The following is a 20561-nucleotide window of genomic DNA, read 5'->3' as shown; positions in this document are numbered from 1 at the left end:
TACAATACAATACAATATCAGAGCACAAATGGATCCCTGTTTTCACTTGTACAAATGACAGCCAAAATGGAATGAATTGGGACACATGTGAAATGCCGAAGAGTGCGATACCGCAACAACTGTGACACACAGAACTGGCAGTCCGAATATGTGACATCATAAACAGCCTCACTGCGCAGAGGGGACACACCCACCATCCATCAACAAATCCCTCAATTGACAGCATAACATGTCACACCCACACTTGTCTGAGTGAAGTGTCTGGACAGATGAGTGACGTTCACGCAGGGAATGTCTATCGGAATGCTTTTATTAGCGCATGCAGTGCCTGTGGCAGTCAAAATACTGTGCCGTTACCACTAAGGACCCACACAATGTGACGTCAACCAGAGAAGAAATTGTCAATGATGTCGTCCCTTCGGGCTATTCCTGCTGCGGCTGCAGTGGCATTTGGTCCACCTGCATCATCTTCATCATATTCGTCCGGTGCATCTGGCACTCGTATCCATGGGTTTTGCTGCGTACACATATGTTGTGCAAAACACAACATGCAATGATCATCTTGCACACAAGGTTTGGGCTATACAGAAGCTTACCACCTGTGATGTCCAGGCACCTGAAACGTGACTTCAACACGCCAAATGTGCACTCCACCATGCCCCATGTGCGTTTCTGGGCCACATTGTACTGGCTCTGGGCCTGTGTGTTCGGGGCTCGGAGGGGTGTCATCATCCAAGCGCAGAGTGCATATCCTTGGTCACCTGTGACAGTGTAGAGAGATATGAGTCACGACCACATACTGCATGATGTTCTGGCAGGCTCACTGGTTCATTGATGTGTGATATGTGTGACTTAGTGATTCCTGTATGACATGTACTGTGTGTTGCAAATGAGCTGCATCACTATGTACTATGTAGCCTCACTGCTGCACCTCCCCCTGAGCACATTCACTAGTGTGCGCAGCACAAATATATCACATGCACACCTATGGCACACCATTGACATGCCTCTCTGCGCATGTCTACAAGCCTGAGTATGACACAGTGATGATGCTGTGCAGAATGTGGCCGGCCACGTGAGTGTAGGCCCATTGCAAGGACAGTGCTGACACAGATGTAGAGCACCTGCCTGGCTGAACTCGACATGCAGTTGAGGGAAACATCTTTGGGTCATGCTGCGCTAATAGTGACACACGCAAAAGTTGGCATGTGTGATTTCTGACCCCGAACGGGCATGCCCTCCCCCATATACCCCTTCGGCTGACCAAGCACACCGGGGACATGCCACATAGCAACATTGTCAATTGCATGACGGGTGGCGCAGACACTGCAACAAAGACACATGCATCAGCCACATCCTTGGCAAGGCCCACACTGTACCACACCCAGATCCACGTGGGGAGGAGCCACACCCCTACACAGTACTGTCGTACACCTATCCCCCACGCTTACGCTCACATGAAGATCAGACAAGGTTACATGTCCCAGATCTACAAAACTGCCTGCGGTAACATGGTTGCACATGCTGTAACCAGCACAATTTCATGTGGAATGGCCCCGGTCCCACATGCATACATAATGACCACACGGACACACTGAGTGAGTATGTGATACTGGCTACGGGCACATGAGCCCAGCCCCTTTTATTGCCAGGGTAACATCTCCAGTGGCGCCTGTGCTGCATGGGTGCTGGGTAGTGTAAGCCACCACAGGGGTTGGTTGGTGCTGTCAAAAACTACAACAGTGAGCAGACAATCAGCAGTATAAGGTATGGACATCATGGGTCCCTGACTTGAGCAGCACAGAGTTTAAGGCCCCGGATGCACAGCGGCCGGCACAGGCACACCGCCAAGGGACGGTGACTTGCGGTGTACTGAGGTAGGGCCACGCGTGCTGAGCGGGTCCTCGTTGATGTCCAAGGAGAATGTTGCAGAGGGTTGCGGGGGACAGTGGAAGGTGTCCTTCCAGGGCATGATGCAGAGGGAAGAAGCAAGCAGAAACAGGCAATATGGAGGAGTCGAATGCTACAGACTCACCTTTTCCACCTTGTCAGTATCAGCAACATGTAGAGGAAGACAACCTCCAGCCCATGGGCCCAGACACCACTGACGTACAAACAGAGATTGACCATGAATTTCAGGGCACACACTCAGGGGCAACAGAGCTGGAAGGGGATGCAGTCTGCGATGAGGCCTGTACAATGAGATGGACTCTGCAGTGTAGAGGGCAAAACTCAGTTTGAAATGTGTGACCTACTCCACCGCAGTGTGTGCCGGAGCCAGCAGTCATCAGGGGCCCACAGCCATGTGTGGTAGGCATGCACTGCACAGAGTCAGTGGCATCAGTGCAGTTGTTGGTAGTGTCCTATCATCTCTATAAAGGAGAGCCTTTACTCCTCTCCTTGAGTACTCTGACATGTACACTGTCATGAAGCAATCAAGACTGAGTTCCAAAAATGTGACGTAGTTGGCCGCAGTGTCGGACGGAGGCTGCAATCAGTGTGGGTTTACCACTGTCCAGCCATGTCCTCCTGGATCTCTAACACAGGATGTTGGAATGGCATTTGCATTAGATTTGTAGGTGACATAGGTAGTGGCACCAGAGCTGAGCGAGTGTTTAGCCAGCGACGATGCCGTGTCCTGTCTGTGACGGACTGCACTGGATTGGTATGAGGCCTGCAGGACAGCGGTGTAGGCCAAAGGCCGCAGTCAGCAAGGGCCCACAGACAATTTGGTGCGAGTCCTATGCACAGCCTTGGTGGCACCACATTGAAGGGAGTATAGTGACATGAATGAATGAATGAATGAATGAATGAATGAATGAATTAATTAATTAATTAATTAATTAAATCTTATACCGCGCAATTTAGCCCAAGGGCATCAAGGCGCCAGAACAGGTCATCCAACACATCATCAGACAAAGTCGGCTTTACATGTACGCTTCAGAGGAAAGCCAGGTCTTTAAGGCCCTACAGAACAAAGCGAGTGAGGGTTGACTTACAAGCTCAGGGGGGAGCAAATTCCACAATCTGGATGCTACAGAGGTAAATGCTCTACCTCCCCATTTCGCCTTTACAAATCTGGGAACCTCAAGAAGGTTTTTATAGGAGGAACGAAGGGATCTGCTAGGGGAATAGCGATGAACAAGAGACCTGATCCCTTCTGGGCCAGTGCCATGGAAAGCTCCATAGGATAAACAAAGAGTTTTAAAAATAATCCTAGAGTGTATAGGGAGCCAATGTAAATTCTCCCGGGCTGCAGAAGCTGAAGCAAATCTGGGGAGGCTCAAAACCATCTTAGCCGCAGCATTCTGGACCATGTGGAGACGATGGATGAGACTCTTGTTAACACCCAAATAAAGGGTGTTACAATAGTCCAGCCTAGAAGAAACTAATGCTACCATGGCCTGTTTACGAGCATCTGGGGAGAGATAATGATCGATCTTTCTAGGAACCCTGATGATGCCGCAACAAGTGGAAACAGTCCTATTGACCTGACGGTCAAAGGAAAACGGCGGTGCCCATTAGCAACCCCAAGTTCTTAGCATACTGGCGAGTGGGGAACATTCCCCGAGTGAAGGCGGCCACCAATCCATTGACCAGAAATTCTGCACCATCCACCGAGAGACAGCCTCCATGACATTCCTAAAATTCTGGGCAGAGTCCTTCAAGGAATGAGTAAGGAAAACCATTATTTGGGTGTCATCAGCATAGGACAGCACGTCCAGCCCAAAAGATCTAACCACCCTAGCAAGTGGGGCCACATAGATGTTGAACAATATGGGGCTCAATGAAGAGCCCTGGGGGACCCCACAATGCACAGGTTTAGGAGCAGACAGAAACTGGTCCATTTGCACTCTCTGTTCCCTTTCATTAAGAAAGGAAGCAAGAAGGCTCAAGGCAGAGCCTCCGACCCCTATCTCTTTAAGTCGAGACACCAATATAGAGGGAGACAGAGTGTTGAAGGCTGCCGTAAGGTCTAACAGGACCAAGAGTGTAGTATGGCCCTTGTTGACCTGAGAGCGAATGTTGTTGACAACAGCAGTGAGCACAGGTTACGTGCTGTGAAGTTTCCTAAAGCCGTGCTGAGAGACATCCAAAAGGGCAAAGTCCCTAAGATAAGAGCTAAGATGGAAGTTAAGGTGGGACTCCAACATCTTTGCAGGGGCAGGAAGAAGAGAAATGGGATGGAAATTTTTCAAATCTCCAGGGTCCAAGGCAGGTTTCTTCAGAAGAGGGTTTACAACCGCCATTTTCCATAAGGAGGGAAAAATTCCCTCCAAGATGGCACGGTTCATAACATTCATAAGAGGTAGAGTAACCACTTCTCAGCAGGCTTTCAAAACTTTAAGCGGACAAGAATCCAAGGGAGAGCCCGATTTAGTGTTGTCCAGGAGCTGAATCGTCACCTCAGAAGTTAAAAGAAGGAAAGACAGAAGACTAGGGAGCTGCTCACCAGGCGGACTCCCGGACATAACTTCAGCCTTAAATAATGTACTCTGCCATGGTGTAATCAAGACTCAGTTCCCAATGTGTGTCCTACTTGTCCGCTGTGTATGCCGGTGAAGTACGTCAATGAGAATGGAGTTTAGCGGGCCTGTGTCGCGGAGGCCGTGATGGTCTGAGGAGGCTGCCAAGGTCGTGGGCCTCGGGCCTGGAGCTTGCACTGGAACGTGGTGGGCCCTCTTCGACACATGCCGGTGTCGGCAGGTGAGCAGTGAAACCTGGGTGCGCAGGGGCTGCCAAGACGGATCTGGGGACCAGTGGCCTGGGGTGCATCAGGCCCGCAGGATCGCAGGCAACATCGCTCATGGCGACGGCGTCGGCCTCGTGGCAGGGTGAGAGGCGCCGCCTTGGCAGAGAAATTGGGCATTCCAGAAGAGAACCATGCCCAGAGCTACATGCTTTTTATTCACAACCCTACACTGGCCTAGCTTATGCAGGGGCAGCCCACTCCGCTCACGCTTACAGGAGGGGACATAACAAGCTATATTTCTGCGATCTTCCCCACTGGCTGGGGTGACATGGTTGGGTCCACTGTCCACTACACTCCATACACCAGCAGTGTGTGTCAACATGGATATGTGCGTGGTCTACATACTGCAGTTTGGCCAGCACAACCACGCCACCCTTGGCATTTTGCACATGCTTATTCATGGGTCACTTGCCTCCTTCGCACATGCCTGGCTCCCTACTCTCCCCTAATCTGCTATGGCGTGGCTGAAGTGCCATGCCGTTGATGGCTTGTGTACATGGCTAGCCCAGGTTACCACAGTGAGTTGTGCTGTTGTGTCTGGTAGGTGGGCATGTTGTTTGGCATGTTGTATGTGAGTTTGTAATGTGCATTCCCAGAGTTGTGATTGACATGATTGTGAAGTTGAGGTGTGTGGTGTGTTCATTTGGTACTTACCAACGAGCAAGCATTTCCGTAGGTGCCATCCTGGAAGCGCCGGTTGATGATGGACTGTCAGAAGATGAAGGAATCATGCACACTGCCTGGGTAGTTGGTGACGACATTGGTGAACAGTCCCCGGTGGTCCACTGTTGTCTGCACATTGATGGAATGTGTATGCTATCTGTTGCAGTAAATGTGTGCAGTGTCGGCAGGGGGCACAAGTAGGACATATGTGCAGTCTATTGCCCCCAACACATGGGGGATGCCAGCTATGGTGTAGAAGCCTTGCTTGGTATCCAACTGTTCCTGCGCAGTATGGGGGAAGTATAGGTACTGGGATACCAAGCTGATGATGGCATCCAAGACAGGTTTGAGGAACTTTGGTAGGGCTGGCTGTGAGACTCCTCTGACTCTGATGGTTGTTGGCTGGAAGGTACAAGAGGCCAACAGGTGCAGCACAGCCAGCAGCTTTGTCTGGGGTGGGATGTTGGTTGTCCGCAGTGTTAGTACTGTCAGCCTGTGGGCAATGATGTTCAGGATGCAGAGGATGGTTGCCCTTTTGAGCCTGTAGTGGGAAATGACATTCTCTGGTGTTAAGTCTGTGAGGCTGGTGCGTTTTCTGAAAGTCCACGGTCTGTGTCTGCTCTGCCTCCGTGGTGATCCGGGGGAGTGGTGTGGAGGAGGTTCGGAGGGTGGTGGCAGGCCTGGAGGGGCTTTGAGCTGCATGATCAGTTGCTCCATGGCTTCTGTTTGACTTTAGGTGTGGCTCTGGGCTGGGCTCCCTTTTCTGGTGTTGGCTGCCGTCCGACTTTACACCAGGTTAGAGCAGGTGTTAATTTCCTGCTGCTTAATGCATGTCTTGTGGTCATATCGCCGATCTGGCTGGTCGTTGAGTATGCTGTGGGGTAGTGTTGTTGCCGCTTTTTGCACAGGAACGCCTAATCTGCATCTTATTAGCGATAGTTGCAGGGGCCATCTCTGGCGATCTTTTTGCGGCTGCTATTGCAGGTAAACTGGTGCTATGGGCTGTTAGCACCAGCTTGTGAATGGGGTGATACATTTATCGCGACTTTGGCTGCAATAAAGTGCAGTTAACTCGGCCATAACTCCTTTATGCCCCTATGTGTTTTTAGGTATGTTTTGCTTTTGGCTTTTCTGATGGAGGCGCTTGGGTCACCAAAACGCACGTAGACTCGAACCCATAATGATTCATCAAGGATCGCAGCTACCACACTGCCTCTCAGATCATATATACTAATTGAGATAGCTCATTATCCATTGTTTTAACGAGAAAAACATTTCTATGAACCACCAGATGTGATTCTATTAGAAAGATGCTACTATTATTGTAAAATTTGCACCTACATTTCCAAGCAGTACCAAATGATATTTGTATATTGAAGTAATACAGTTCATGCTTTGACCTCTGATTTTAGAGAGATTTTGATATAATAAAAGAACATTGTAGTTTTGCTTGCATGTGTACTTTTGACCTTCATAATACAATTCTAACTAAACAATTAGTTGCCTAGGGATCTGTACATACAATTGTGTATTCCCTACCCTTGGAACTGATAACAGTAGCAGGTGGTCCTGATACATATATCAATACAACACGAAAAGACTCCACATAGGTTTAGGAAAATAGAGAATATTTATATGAGTAACACAAGACCAAAACGACAAAAATCCAATAAGAAGAACTGGAGTTACTAATTAATGCAAAAACAGTGCTTTGATGTAAATAGCAGTAAAAGGTTAGTTGAGGTCACAAGGGACTGTGGTAAATCCAAAGTTCAGGCCAACCACGATGGAGTGCAGGCTGATTATGAGACTAATGCAGATCCCACTGAAAAAGTACCTTGGATGGAGCAAAGCATCGATGCAGAGAGCACGATGCATTGATCTTTACCACGTTGTCAGGTCACTGCATCGTCGTCTAGCTCCATTTAGATGCAGGTAATGCATTGTCATTGAGCTGCAAAGAGTGTCATCGTTGGACTGTGCAGGTTGTAGAACCTTTGTCATTGAACAGCCCCTGTGTTGGCGTCGAAGGGTGATGCATCAGTTCCCAACTGCGCAAAGGTGATGAATGCTTCAGTTTTGTAGCAAAATAGCTACAGAGCCCAGGGCTGAAGTGTCAGTCTGGGATCATGTGAGATGGGTCCAGTCCTTGTCCTAAGCAGGGCAGAGGTCGGAAGGTAGCAGGACAGCTCAGCATAACAGAGAAGCAGTTCTTCAGAACAGTCAGAACAGTTAAAAAGGCAATCCTACAGCACAGCAGTCTTTATCACCACTATTACAAACATACCAAAATTGATCACTTGAAACTTGAACACTTGATCAAACTTGATCTCTCATGTCAGGAATTACCACTGAAGCACATAACAGTGAATCCCCAATCCCACTTTACTACAGGTAGACAATCATTACGATTGCCTGCCGTGTGATCCTGGCCCATAATATGGTGGCGGTGATATGTGCGGATTTGTGCCTTTCCATGGCAGCGATGCCGCTCTGTGGTAAAGGGGGCCCGTTGAGGGCTCCCAGGGTGATGGGGGTGGGGGGGGTGCACATGGGGGTACCAATGGTATTACCCTATATCTGCATGCACAAGGTGGCATGCAAATGCACAACATGCATTCTTTGCATTGCGGCGGGTGCTGCTTACAGCACTGCCCGCCACAATGTAAGAATGCGGGACTGCAGAAAAATCGGCGGTCTGTCCCGTGCACCGATGCGGTGGCGAGTGTACATAGTCCGCCTGCCATCATAATAGGCCCCTAATTTTCCACATTTACAAAAAATATCTATTAATGAAAAATGTAAAAAAATTCTTACATTAAAAATTTTAAATGGTAAATTTAAAAAACTTGTGAAACATTTTCATGTAACAAATATAAAAAAATATAAAAAATGATGTAAACTATTTTTTTATTTAAATAATATTCAAACAAATATACATAATTAAAATTATGTTTTTTTATCGGTATATGTATTTTTTATTGTATTTGTTTTACAAATGCTTAAAATATTACATTTTTTCTTTTTATTTTTTTTTAACATTTCTAAATTTAAAGACTTAAAAACTAAATCGTGGGAAATTTAGAATTAAAAATGTAACTTTATTTTATTTTGGTACGAGAAGAAATACCCAAATCTTTTGTTCAGTTTTTAAACATTTTGAAAGATTTTAATTTATATCATATTGCTTTTTATACATTTTTAGCTTATTTTGAAATGCCCTTTACAATTTTTTGGAAATGTTTGCGTTACATTTTTAATTTTTTTTGTATATTTTATATAGTTTTGGGGGGAAATGTTGAATTTTAATATGTTTATTTTCCAGCACTTTCCCTGAGTTTAGTGGGTTTGGAGTTGGAATAGACATTGTTTATGGTTTATTATCCAGCACTTTCCTAGAGTTTAGTTGGTTTGGAGCTGGAATAGTAATTTTTTTATGGTTTATTATCCATCACTTTCCCTGATTTTAGTTGGTATGGATTTGGAATAGTAATTTTCATGTTTATTATATAGCATTTTCTCTGACTTTAGATGTAAATAAAAAAGGAGATGTATTTGAGCTTTTATTGTTCACATTATTATTCACGAAAAGTATTTATTTTAGTTGGTCACAATTCAATTGTTTTTATTCAGTTCTATCTTACAATTTTTGAAAATAATAAAAAACAAGATTAACAAATTAAAATACGTTATAAAACATAAAACATTTCAACTTATATTTTTGATGTACATTTACATCCTTACAAATATATTTTTTAATACACATTTTTTTAAACTCTTTTGAAAAATGGTACATTTTTATGCAATCATATTCAAGTAGTAGTAAAATAAGTATATTTTTGGTACTTTCATTATAGACTTTTAGATTTTTGTTATTTGTTATCTATTTTAAAGAAAAGTAAACATTTTAGTATATTTGTTTTTCACATATTTTCTAATACATTTTAGATCATTTAATTTTTGTAATAAAATTATATATGTGTTTTACACTGTTATAGTTCGTACATTTGTTTTTTATAATTTAGTATATTAATTGTTATTAAAAAATATTTTTATCAATTAAATGATTTACTATTATTTTCCCAAAACACATCTTTGTATCTATTTTTTTCACTTAAACATTGTTACATTGTTTGCACCTTCACAATACTTTTCTTGTATTTTTTTTAAAGTAAGTACATCAAAGAAATATATATTTTATATATATTAAATATTATGTTTTATGTTTTGTGGTAATATATTTAATATATTTTAAATTTGTTGTACATTTTGCTACATTTTTATATTATTATTATTTATTATATTATTTTTTCATATTATAAAATGTTATATTGAATCTTTTGGACTTATTTTTTATTATTTCTCCATTTTTGTCTATGGAGAGGTAGTTTAAACATTTTTTTTTATAACGCTGCCATTTTTTTGCATTTGCTCACTTTTCTGTCTACCTATTTCGTTTTTAGTTTATTTTGGAAGATGGAACTTGCGGTTGAGAGCTGCGTTTCGTCGCTTAAGGTAATTTTAGGGCAGGGAGAAGGTAGTGGTAGTAGTGTAGTTAGATTTGTTAGGTGTTAAGGTTTCATTTTTTGTGCAGTTTGGCGTTGCTATGGTAGTTTAGTGTTTCATGTATTTGATGTCGTTTTGAAGAGTAGTATAGTGTTATATAGTGTTAGTTGTGTGATGTTTAATTATGTTATGTTGTATTTAATGTGGTAATTTGTGTGTGGGTTTGTATGTGTTAATGTGGGAGGGGGTTGTTTTTTTTAGCAGGTTTCCCATTTAGTTAAGGTATGGTGTTGAAGATTCGTTTAAAAAAAAAAGGAAAATGTATTTTGTTTCTTTGAAACAAATTAATTTTTTACATATCCTTTTATTCTTCGGATTTGTTGGAGCTGTTTTTAATTAACAAATTTTGGGGGTTTTCGGGGTTTCGTTTTTGAGAGGATTGCATAAGTGGAGCCTTTTTTCAACAGTTGCATTTTTACATTTTTTGGTGGGTATTCTTTTATTTGTTCATTTTTGAGGACCATCCACCACTAACAAAACTGTAAGTTATCTTTTAATTATTATGGGTGGGAAATGTTTTTTGTTAACATTTTGTTTGCTTGTTTTTTATTTTAATATTTATATTATGTCATATTTTTATGTACGTTTTAAAGTTTTTAAATCACATAATTATTACATTGAAAAAGAATAGAAATATGTTGTTTAATTGTTTTGTAACTTTTAAATGCTGCATGATGTTTGCTATTGTCTTATGTTTAAATTTTTGATGTGGCTATTATTTCCAAGTATTCTAGTTCTTTGGTGTTTGGGTGGAGTCTAGTTTTGTGCTGTAGATATTTGTACATTGTTTTTGTTTGCTTACTAAGTTTAGGACCTGTTTTAGGGGCTCATTACAATGGCGGCCTGACTTTAGTCAGCCCGCCATTGTTGCGGTATTTGAACCCGGCCGCCAGTCATGCGGTAGTCCCACCAAACAGTATAGCGGGCGCATCCCGGGCCTTTAACATTGCGGATGGTGCTGCTGGCTGCAGCACCGTTCACAATGTTAATAGGGCATGCACTGCATTTCCCTGCACTACGTGGCAGGCACCACCATGTCTACCATGAGTACCCCCCAGTACACCACCCCCCAATCACTGAGGGGACTCGCAACGGGCCCCCAAATCCTATCACCACCAGCCTTTCCATGGCGGTTGCACCTCCATGGAGAGGCTGGCTGTAGCCAGCATTGTAATCTGGCGGACGGTGACTGCTAGGCACGGCCACCATTTACAATGTCCTTTCCACTCCGCCAGGTAATCTTAACAATTATCTGTGGCAGAAGCATGGCGGGTGGTCTTTGCACCCGTCACGCTTGCGGAACGATTACCCCGTCATTGTAATGTGGCGGGGGAAATTGCCAGCGAGATAGCGGAGGGCCTGCTACTGCACGGCTGGCAGTGGCGGGCCCAGTGCAATCATAATGACCCCCTTAGTGAGGAATTGTTCTAGCCTTAGTTCTTGATAACTTTGGGGCTCATTATTATGGCGGAAGGACCGCCTCCGCCTGGCCAGCGGTCCTTCCGCCATCACTGAGCATTTTACCCACCCCAAATTAGGATTGGCAGTGGGTATCACGGCAGACGCAATGTCCATCCGCCACTTTTCCGCCGGTGGCAATTGCACTGATTGCCTGGCAGACGGAAAAGGGCCACTAATATGGTGGCGTAGCCTAGCAGGCACTATCCTCCATATTATGATGTGTCCTAGGAGATGCCTTTCCATGGCGGCGCTGCCACCATGGAAAGGCTGGCAGGGATTGGGTTTGGGGGCCTGTTACGGGCCCCCTCAGTGTGGGGGGAGGGTGTAGGTCCACTGGGGGGGGTACCATTCCTATGCACAAGGTGGCAGGCACCGCGTGGTGCCTACCACGTTGTGCATGGAAATGCACATCGTGGCACTTTGGCATTGCTAACGGTGCTGAAGCCGGCAGCACCGACCGCTATGTTACAAGGCCAGGATGCGCCCGCCATACTGGCGGGCCCATCCTAATTGGACTGGTGGGACCGCCACACGTCTGGTGGGTTATCCCAGCACGTTATGATGGTGGGCGGACTGATATCCGCCCACCATCATAATGAGCCCCAATGTTCTTTATTGATGGCTTCTGTTAGTTTGTGCAAAGTTGGTGGTCTTCTTCCTATTGTGGCTTGGAAGGCATTATGCCATCCTTCCACTGCGTTATTTGTTTTAGCGATTTTCTGCTAGGGTGATATTATAGACATTCCACCAGGGGATTTTGACCTATGTAGTCTTCCTACCCAGGTGTCTTCACAGAAGTCAAGGAAGGGTGTTAGCTTTGCTTCGGTCGCTTGGTAGAAAGGACTTTCAATAATTATATTATAGTGGTTGGCTACTGCTGTTGTTGGTACATAGGCCAGTGGTATTAGTTTTTTTATTTGGTAAGCAAAGTTGCTATTTTTGCCGTAATCTATACTTAGGGTAGATTTTTGGAGATGTCTCCAGGTATTTTGATTGAAATGATAATAGCAACTGTGCATTGCAGTCACTTTCCCTTTAAGGTGCGTGTCTGGGCGCCCGCCCACGTTTGTGAATCTGAGCGTGCAGTGACATCCTTGAGGCGCACACACCACCAGAGGCAAGTATCCAGGTTAATCGTAGTGCCCTGTAGAAGCAAGATGGGCACTGCGATTAACATGAACACTTGAAGAAAAGCAGACTATCTGCCCCCCTCTGCGCTCTATCAAGAAAAGGCATGCAGCAAGCCTAAAATCGCGACTTGTGCTTTCACAATCCTTAACATATATTAGTGATTGTAAAAGCACACGTCCTGCTGTTGGGTTTGCTGCCTGCCTTTTTTGACAGAGCGCAGCTCTTTATGTGCCTTTTTGAAAGTTTTCATATTAAATGCAGCCCCTTATGTAAGCATGTCAGGGCCCTGCAGTAAACATGAAAACTTTTAAAAAGGCACGCAATTTGGAACGCTCTATTACCAAAAGGCATGCAACAAGCCTAACAGTGCAACGTGTTCTTTCATAATCACTAATACGTATTAGTGATTGTGAAAGCACACATCGTGCAGTTGGGCATGCTCAGTGCTTTTTCTTAACAGAGCGCAGCAGTTTGTGTGCCTTTTTGAAAGTTTTTATGTTAAATGCAGCCCCGAGTGTAAGCATGGCAGGAGCTGCAATTAACATGAACACTCAAAAAGGCACACAATCTGCTGCCCTCTATTAACAAAAGGCACGCAGCAAGCCTAACAGAACAACGTGTGCTTTCACAATCCCTAATATATATTAGGGATTGTGAAGTGCTGTCAGGCTTGCTGTGTGCCTTTTGTTGATAAATAGGGCGACCAGAATTTTAAAGCCAAAAACTGGGGCATTTCACACAAACAGAAAATGGACGACACATAGCTTCCAAGGTTTCAGATTGCTGTGTGTGACAATTTCAAAATGTCAGTCCAATCAGGGCACAAGTCCTAAAAAGTGGGGGGACAAATTAAATAGACAGTATGCAAGTTTCATCATGGCGCGCAAAAATCACGATTCACAACATCACACATGGCATCGCAGGAATTGACATCACACATGGCATCACAGGAATTGACATCACACAAAGTGACATCACATATGGCATCACAGGAATTGACATAATAGAAAGTGGCATCACAATCCATGACTTTACAGGAAGTGGCATCATAGAAAGTGGCATCACAGAAAGTGGCATCATAAAAAGTGGCATCTTAGAAAGTGGCATCACAAGACACGTCTTTAAAGGAAGTGGCATCACAAGAAGTGACATCATAGAAAGTGACATCACAAGCCATGACTTTACAGGAAGTGGCATCACAAGAAGTGACATCATGGAAAGTGGCATCCCAAGCCATGAACTTACAGGAAATGGCAACACAAGAAGTGACATCATAGAAAGTGGCATAACAAGCCACAACTTTAAGGGAAGTGGCATCACAAGAACTGATATCAGATCTGAAGCCTTCACATATATGTTTAGCAGGTCTATCATGTGTACATTTGTGCGCATTGTGAGGATAATAGCACAGTGAGCTATGGAAGGTGATGTGTGACTTCTACACCTTGCAATCTCCCAGTTTTCGGTAACACATCCTGTACATTCAAACTTAAATAATTTACTGTACATGTAATATGCACGTGTTGATGCAAAGCGCAGTGTGACAAACTAACAAGGTTTGAGACTTTGTTTCACCTCACTACATTTGTGTCAGGTGTGAGGCTCCTGACTGCCCCCAGCCAAGATACTCAAACAAAAGAAGTCCAGATGACCCCTCAAATTCCGCCTTGGGTATCAGCCCAGCAGTGGTCTTAAATAAGAAAGCCCTGTCCCTCTTGCATGTTGATACTTGTTGCAGATGGAAATCAGACAACGTGCAGGTGCTGCTGATAGTGTCCCGGTGTTTGAAATTACATCGGACGAGTTCAGCACATTATTCAGTGGGGCCCAAATTCTTGGCAGGGTGCAGCATTATCTACTGCAATAGTGCACATAACGTGCACCTTGCAGATGAAGTTCCAGCTTCTGCTTCACAGCACGCAGGTGGTGTCAAGGCACTACAAAAGTGTGATTTATGCATTTTAGTGTGGTGATGAAGACCATCACACTAAAATGTGTTAGTCTAAGCCTGATGTGTTGTAATTGGCGGGGTTGCGAATGGCATGCAAGAGTGCAGAAAGAGATAGGCATATAAGGAATGTTCTGTAGTTGGGTAAGGATATGATACCGCAATGCATTTTCACAGAACCCATTGTGGTGCAATCTTGAATAACACAGACACCTCTCAGGGATGTAGCATTCACATTTCACAAGTGATAATAAGGAACACATTGTTACATTAAAAGACATTTAATGGAGATTATGCTTTTGAATATTGTAGTCTTTTTATATTTATTGTATATTGCAAACCTGCCTTAAGGCCCTTCATGTGGTGCTGTATGTATGGAATACACTATCTTTTCACTTTATTAAGCAAATGTTTGAGCGATATTTGCATTGATATCTGTCGCCGCACCGTCACACATATTTGGGTTCTTGGCACACATAGCCTTGGCTACTGCGTACAGAGACCTTATACTGCTGCACAAAGAAAAAAGAAATTAGAGGGAACATTGATTGGAGTATGTGGATATATTTTTAAAATTGACTGAATCATTGCTTGCTTGAAAGCTTGTGGGAAGCTGTTTTCTGTCTGTTTATTGTAGGGAGTTCTATTTAAGTAATATTTTGTTTGTTGGGGAGTAGGGCGTATATGGAGGGGATGTTAGTTTCTTCATTTTTTCCCGTGGATGATATAGAGTTGATAAAAGGCTTAGAGCAAACTTTAAATGTCTCATCCATCATCCATGTTTCACATTGTTTTAACTTTTGAAAGTTGTTGTTGGTGGCAAAGGTGATAATTCTTTTTTCATGACTTTTATTGTCATAAAGAATGAATTTTTCATCTTTGTCTGTGACTTTCTATTCTTGTAAAGTTTTGATTGCTGCATACGTTTGAGGGTGGTGGTGTTTGAGCAGTAGATATTTTAGTTCTGGCTATCAGGGGTTTTAGAGTTGGAATAGAAGGTGATTGTCCTGTTACATGTTCAGAAAACCTAGTTATTACATTTTTTAATATTCGGGTACTGGTTTGTTGTGAGCTGGTGCTTGCTTCTTTGATGGTTTCTAAAGCATCCCCCACCTCAATTTCTTTGACGTTGGGGGGATGGTTGTGTTGCCTAACAATAATAAAAAAAATTCTATTGTTGTTACTCTACCATAGCAAGAATTGGAGTAGTATTTACTACATTTCCAATGGTTTTATTTTTTGTTATGTTCTCTTGTGTATAAGTATAGCCCATGAGCACAGAAGTATTTTTACTTTTTGTGAGGAAATGAACTTTGCCCCTTCTGTCACCTTCTTTGTATATCTGTAAATGAATGTATGTATATATATATATATATATATATATATATATATATATATATATATATATATATTTTATTTTTTATTTTTTATTTTTTTTTATAGTGTGGCGGGTTGATCAACCCTCGGCTGAGGCGTACATTATGGCCCTTAATGAAAACCAGTGGAATTTGAAATTTACGAGCACGATAAGTACCACTAATGTGTTTTATCTTGATTTGGAGGTTTTTGTACACAATGAAAGACTACACACAAGACTTTATAGGAAACCTACAGCAGGTAATGCCGTACTACATGCGGCGAGTTACCATCCTAGGAGCCTTGTAAAAAACGTTCCATATGGGGAACTCCTACGAGTAAAAAGAAACTGTTCGTCTGAAGATGATTTCTTAAAAGCCAAAACTGAGGCAGGAACACGTTTCAAAAATAGGGGCTATTCTAGCAACCTTTTCAAAGAAGCAGTTGAGAAATCATCGTCTATAAATAGGAGGGATCTCCTAGTAGTCAAAAATAAACCCCAACAAGACAACAATGTGAGAATGATCACCACGTATAATAACAAATCGTGTGATCTAGTACAGAGTTTTCAAAAAAACTGGCACATCTTGACCACGGACAATATCTTGAAAAAAGAGCTGACAGACAGGTCCTTAATTACGTATCGCTGTTGCCAATCACTATCAGATCACCTTGTACATAGTCATTTCATTTCAAAACCCCCACCTGCACCTCTAACTAAAACAAAGGGATTTTTTCCTTGTCTAAGGTGCAAAGCCTGCAAAAATAGCAGAAAAGTTCTAGAATTCCCAGGCAGAACAGGTGAAGACAGACCCCACAGAAAAATCAAACATCTTCTCAATTGTAACTCTGACCATACAATCTATTGCCTCGAGTGCCCATGCAAGAAAAGATATATAGGCAGCACAATAAACGCCACTAAGCTGAGGATTTTAGAGCACATGCGAGCAATTACAAATAAGGATAAGAACTATCCGGTCGCTCGACATTTTGCCATATACCACCAAAGTAATAGGGATCTGCTCAGCTTTTATTGCATGGACCAAGTTCCATAAGCAGAAAGAGGCGGTAACAGAGAAAAGACACTTCGAATCATGGAGTCAAAATACATTATTGACCTCAAAACAACAACACCTTGGGGCCTGAATAATGATGAGGAGATGTGGGTTCATCTTTGAAATCAAGTTCTGGCTACAAACAGTCATTGGGTATATTCTTCAGAAACATTAGAATAAATGAAACCAGTCCCGACATAATGTTGCCCGACAGTATGTTGCAGCCTATTATGAAATAGCTAAAATGGTTAAGCTAGCCCATACAGGGCAAAAAGACAAAGACAAAGTAGTAGTGGCTAAATCTAAGGGGATTTATCCCCTTCAAATAAACAAAATGATGCTAACAAAAAAGTTGGAATAAGTCACTACAAACCTATGAAATTTGCATGCTAAATATGGCAAAATGAAAGTTTGTACATATATGAGATTATCATTGTGTTATTGTTTGGTAATTTTATTATGCACTTTATAGTCTCAGCCATTTAAAAGTAAAAGAAATGTGTTGATAGGTACACTATAAGATGGCCGCCGCAATTCTTTAGACATATTGTCCATTTTCTATGTTGATGTAAAAATGAGGGGCTGGTGTGCTTTTAAATGGCTTTGTAATTAGAGCACTAACTGACACTGACAAAGCTTTTCATAGCGAAACGCGTCTGTCTGGGGTGAGGGGGGTTTGCAGAATTAAAATCTTTGTACCGGATTCCAGTGTGCTTGCCGTTTTTCTGACGTGGATAGTGAGATTGTGTTCGAATATATATATATATATATATATATATATATATATATATATATATATATATGTACTAGCAGCCCGCCCCAACGTTGTCCGGGGGCAATGAGGCTTCAGGGCCAACCGCCCGCCGAGGATCCCGCCCGCTCCGACCCCCGCCCGCCCAGACATTGTCCGTGTCCCGGAGCCACCTCATGCCCCGGCCCCCTCCCGCCCGACATTTTACGTGTCCCTTTGCCTTACCTGAGCCGCCGCTCCTCCCCGCGCTCCTGACTTCACCGCCTCTCCTCGCCGTTCGTCACCGCTCCTCACCGCCTGTCTGCCGCTCCTCTCCGCCTGTCCGCCGCTCCTCCCCGCGCTCATGTCCGCCCCTCCTCCTGGTCATCACGCACATCGCGGCAAGCGCTACGTCGCAGCCGGCGCTAAGTCGCAGCCGGCGCTACTTCCAGGGGAGTACTTTTTTTTTTAAGTTACATTTTTAAATTTACATTTAATTTTTATTTTATATTGCCTATGTCCATCTGCACACCCTGACATTGTCAACGATGTATCAGGTGTGTGGATTGGCACTGTGGTTCCTGAGTTTACCTGGCTCAAATGTTTGTGTTCTCTCTTTATAATAGTAGTATAGATATAGATTACCTACTGGCGACAGCCAGTAGGTATATATAGTTAGGACCTAGTTACCATAGGAAATTCCGAACATTCTATTGGGAATAACTTTGGCGCTGATTGAGGGATCTGCCTGTAATTTTCCTTAAATTTGCCTCTATGCGCTCCGCTTCTTCCCTGAAAGTTTTGGGGGATTCGTGAATCGGGGGACGAGAAAAAAGGGGGGTCCCAAAACGTGTTTTCCCATGTTAATTTCCATAGGGACATTCTGACAAGGCTACAGCTCGAACGGCTGAACGGAATTACACCAGATTTGGCAAAATGGTAGGGGCTGGTATGCAGCAGTGCCTTTTGTATGTTTGGTGAAAATCCCTCCAGTAGTCCTTGAGAAAATTGAATTTGAAAATTTTCAAATGCCATTTTCTATGGGACCTTTAGACACGGCTACAGCCTGAACGGCTGAACGGAATTACACCAAACTTGGCAAAATGATAGGGGTAGGTATGCAGTAGTGCCTTTTCTATATTTGGTGAAAATACCTCCAGTAGTTGTTGAGAAATTGAATTTGAGCAAATTATATAACTATATGCGCTCAACATTCTATTGGGAATAACTTTGGCGCCGATTGAGGAATCTGTGTGTAATTTTCCAGAATTTTGGCCAGCTCCGCTCCGCTCCTTCCCTGATAGTTTCGGGGGGATTCGTCAAGCAGGGGCCAAAAGGGAGGTCCCAAAACGTGTTTTCCCCATGTTAATTTCCATAGGGACCGGCTACAGCCCGAACGGCTGAATGGAATTACACCAAACTTTGCAGAATGGTAGGGCCTGGTATGCAGATGTGCCTTTGCTACATTTGGTGAAAATCCCTCCAGTAGTTCTTGAGAAAATTGAATTTGAACTTTTTCAAATGGCATTTTCTATGGGACCTTCAGACACGGCTACAGCCTGAACGGCCGAACGGAATTACACCAAACTTGACAAAATGGTAGGGACAGGTATGCAGTAGTGCCTTTTCTATATATGGTGAAAATCCCTACAGTAGTTGTTGAGAAAATTGAATTTGAGCAAATTATATATCTATATGCGCTCACCGTACGTGCACCGTATGCGTACGGTACGCGTACGGTACGCGTACGTACGCGTACGTGCGCGTACCCTTACGTGCGCGAGCGAGTTTCTGATTGGCTGGCAGTCGACTGTCAACATTCCAAACTGTCCAAACCAGGAAGTGTTGGCCACCATCTTGGTTTTCAGGAGAACTGAGGCACAAGAAAGCCCAAAACAAGAGTGGAAAACACGAAAAGGGGGCAGGGTAGAGACCCCCCAACACTCTAGCCCTTCTCAGGGGGTCCCAAAAGGACGCCCAAGGGCAAAAAAAAAAAATCGCGGGGTACGCGCACTGTACGCGTACGGTACGCGTACCCCACGTCATCAGTGATGTCATTTGAGATGTCATCAGTGATGTCACTGACCATGTCATGAATGATGTAATATGTGACATCATCAGCAGTGGATTGCGGGTGCGCGAAATATAATTAGTACAAATAACTATAGAGGAGCAATTTCAATGGTTTTTTAAATGCTAATTCCTAACTATATAAGGCCTCAAACCTATGGTTTTTTAAGTGAATATAGATATAGATAGATGGCTGGTAGTAGCAGAGGTTCCAAATAGAAAAATGTGACCTGTTTAATAAATGTATTTATTTTTTGAAGGCTCTTGAAGTGTGTTTCCTCGTTTTATTAATGTGTCTGTTTATTTTTTTCAATTTTCTGGCCAATCCCTTGCACTGTTAAATTGATTCATTTGAGGCTCGTGAAGGGTTTTTCCTTGTTGTATGTTTGGTATGCCTTCAAGTAATTGTCCGTTTCGTTTTGTTAATTGTCTCTGCAAGCCCTTGCACTGTTAAATTGATTTTGTTCTGGCTCTGTAAGGCTGTTTCCTTGGTCTTCGTTTTAATAAACTGTCTGTGTTTTTTTTGTGAATTGTGTGCAAGCCCTTTGTGTTGTCTGAACTTTCCTAATCCTTTTTTTTTTAATTCTGTGTGTCAATCTTGGCCCTGTTCGTGTGAATATGCCTAGTTGTGTTTTTATTTTAATTGCTAAGTATTCTTTTCAGCGTGGTGGTTTGTCAGGTTATTTTTTCCCCGATTGCGTTTCACTTTCCGAATCGTTTCCTCTCTTCTGTGTGCAAGTCCTGGCCCTGCTCGTGTGAATTTTCCCAGTTGTTTGTTTATATTTATTTCGTAAGTATTATTTTCTTCATTGAGGATAGTCTGCAGAT

The 20561-nt window shown here is 43.2% G+C and overlaps 1 long non-coding RNA gene across 1 annotated transcript in view; it reads right to left on the bottom strand.

The window, feature by feature from the left end:
• Positions 1 to 604: 604 nt before the first annotated feature.
• The window catches only part of LOC147722436 (uncharacterized), a 32990-nt gene continuing 13033 nt past the window's right edge, over positions 605 to 20561 (bottom strand). Inside the window, exon 3 of the long non-coding RNA XR_015310025.1 lies at positions 605 to 761. This is a non-coding gene — a long non-coding RNA (uncharacterized LOC147722436). The remainder of the gene's footprint in view (positions 762 to 20561) is intronic.

This window comes from Lissotriton vulgaris, chromosome 4_1, assembly GCF_964263255.1.
Source record: "Lissotriton vulgaris chromosome 4_1, aLisVul1.2, whole genome shotgun sequence".
Lineage (NCBI taxonomy): Eukaryota > Metazoa > Chordata > Amphibia > Caudata > Salamandridae > Lissotriton > Lissotriton vulgaris.
This window is presented reverse-complemented; position numbering and strand designations above follow the sequence as displayed.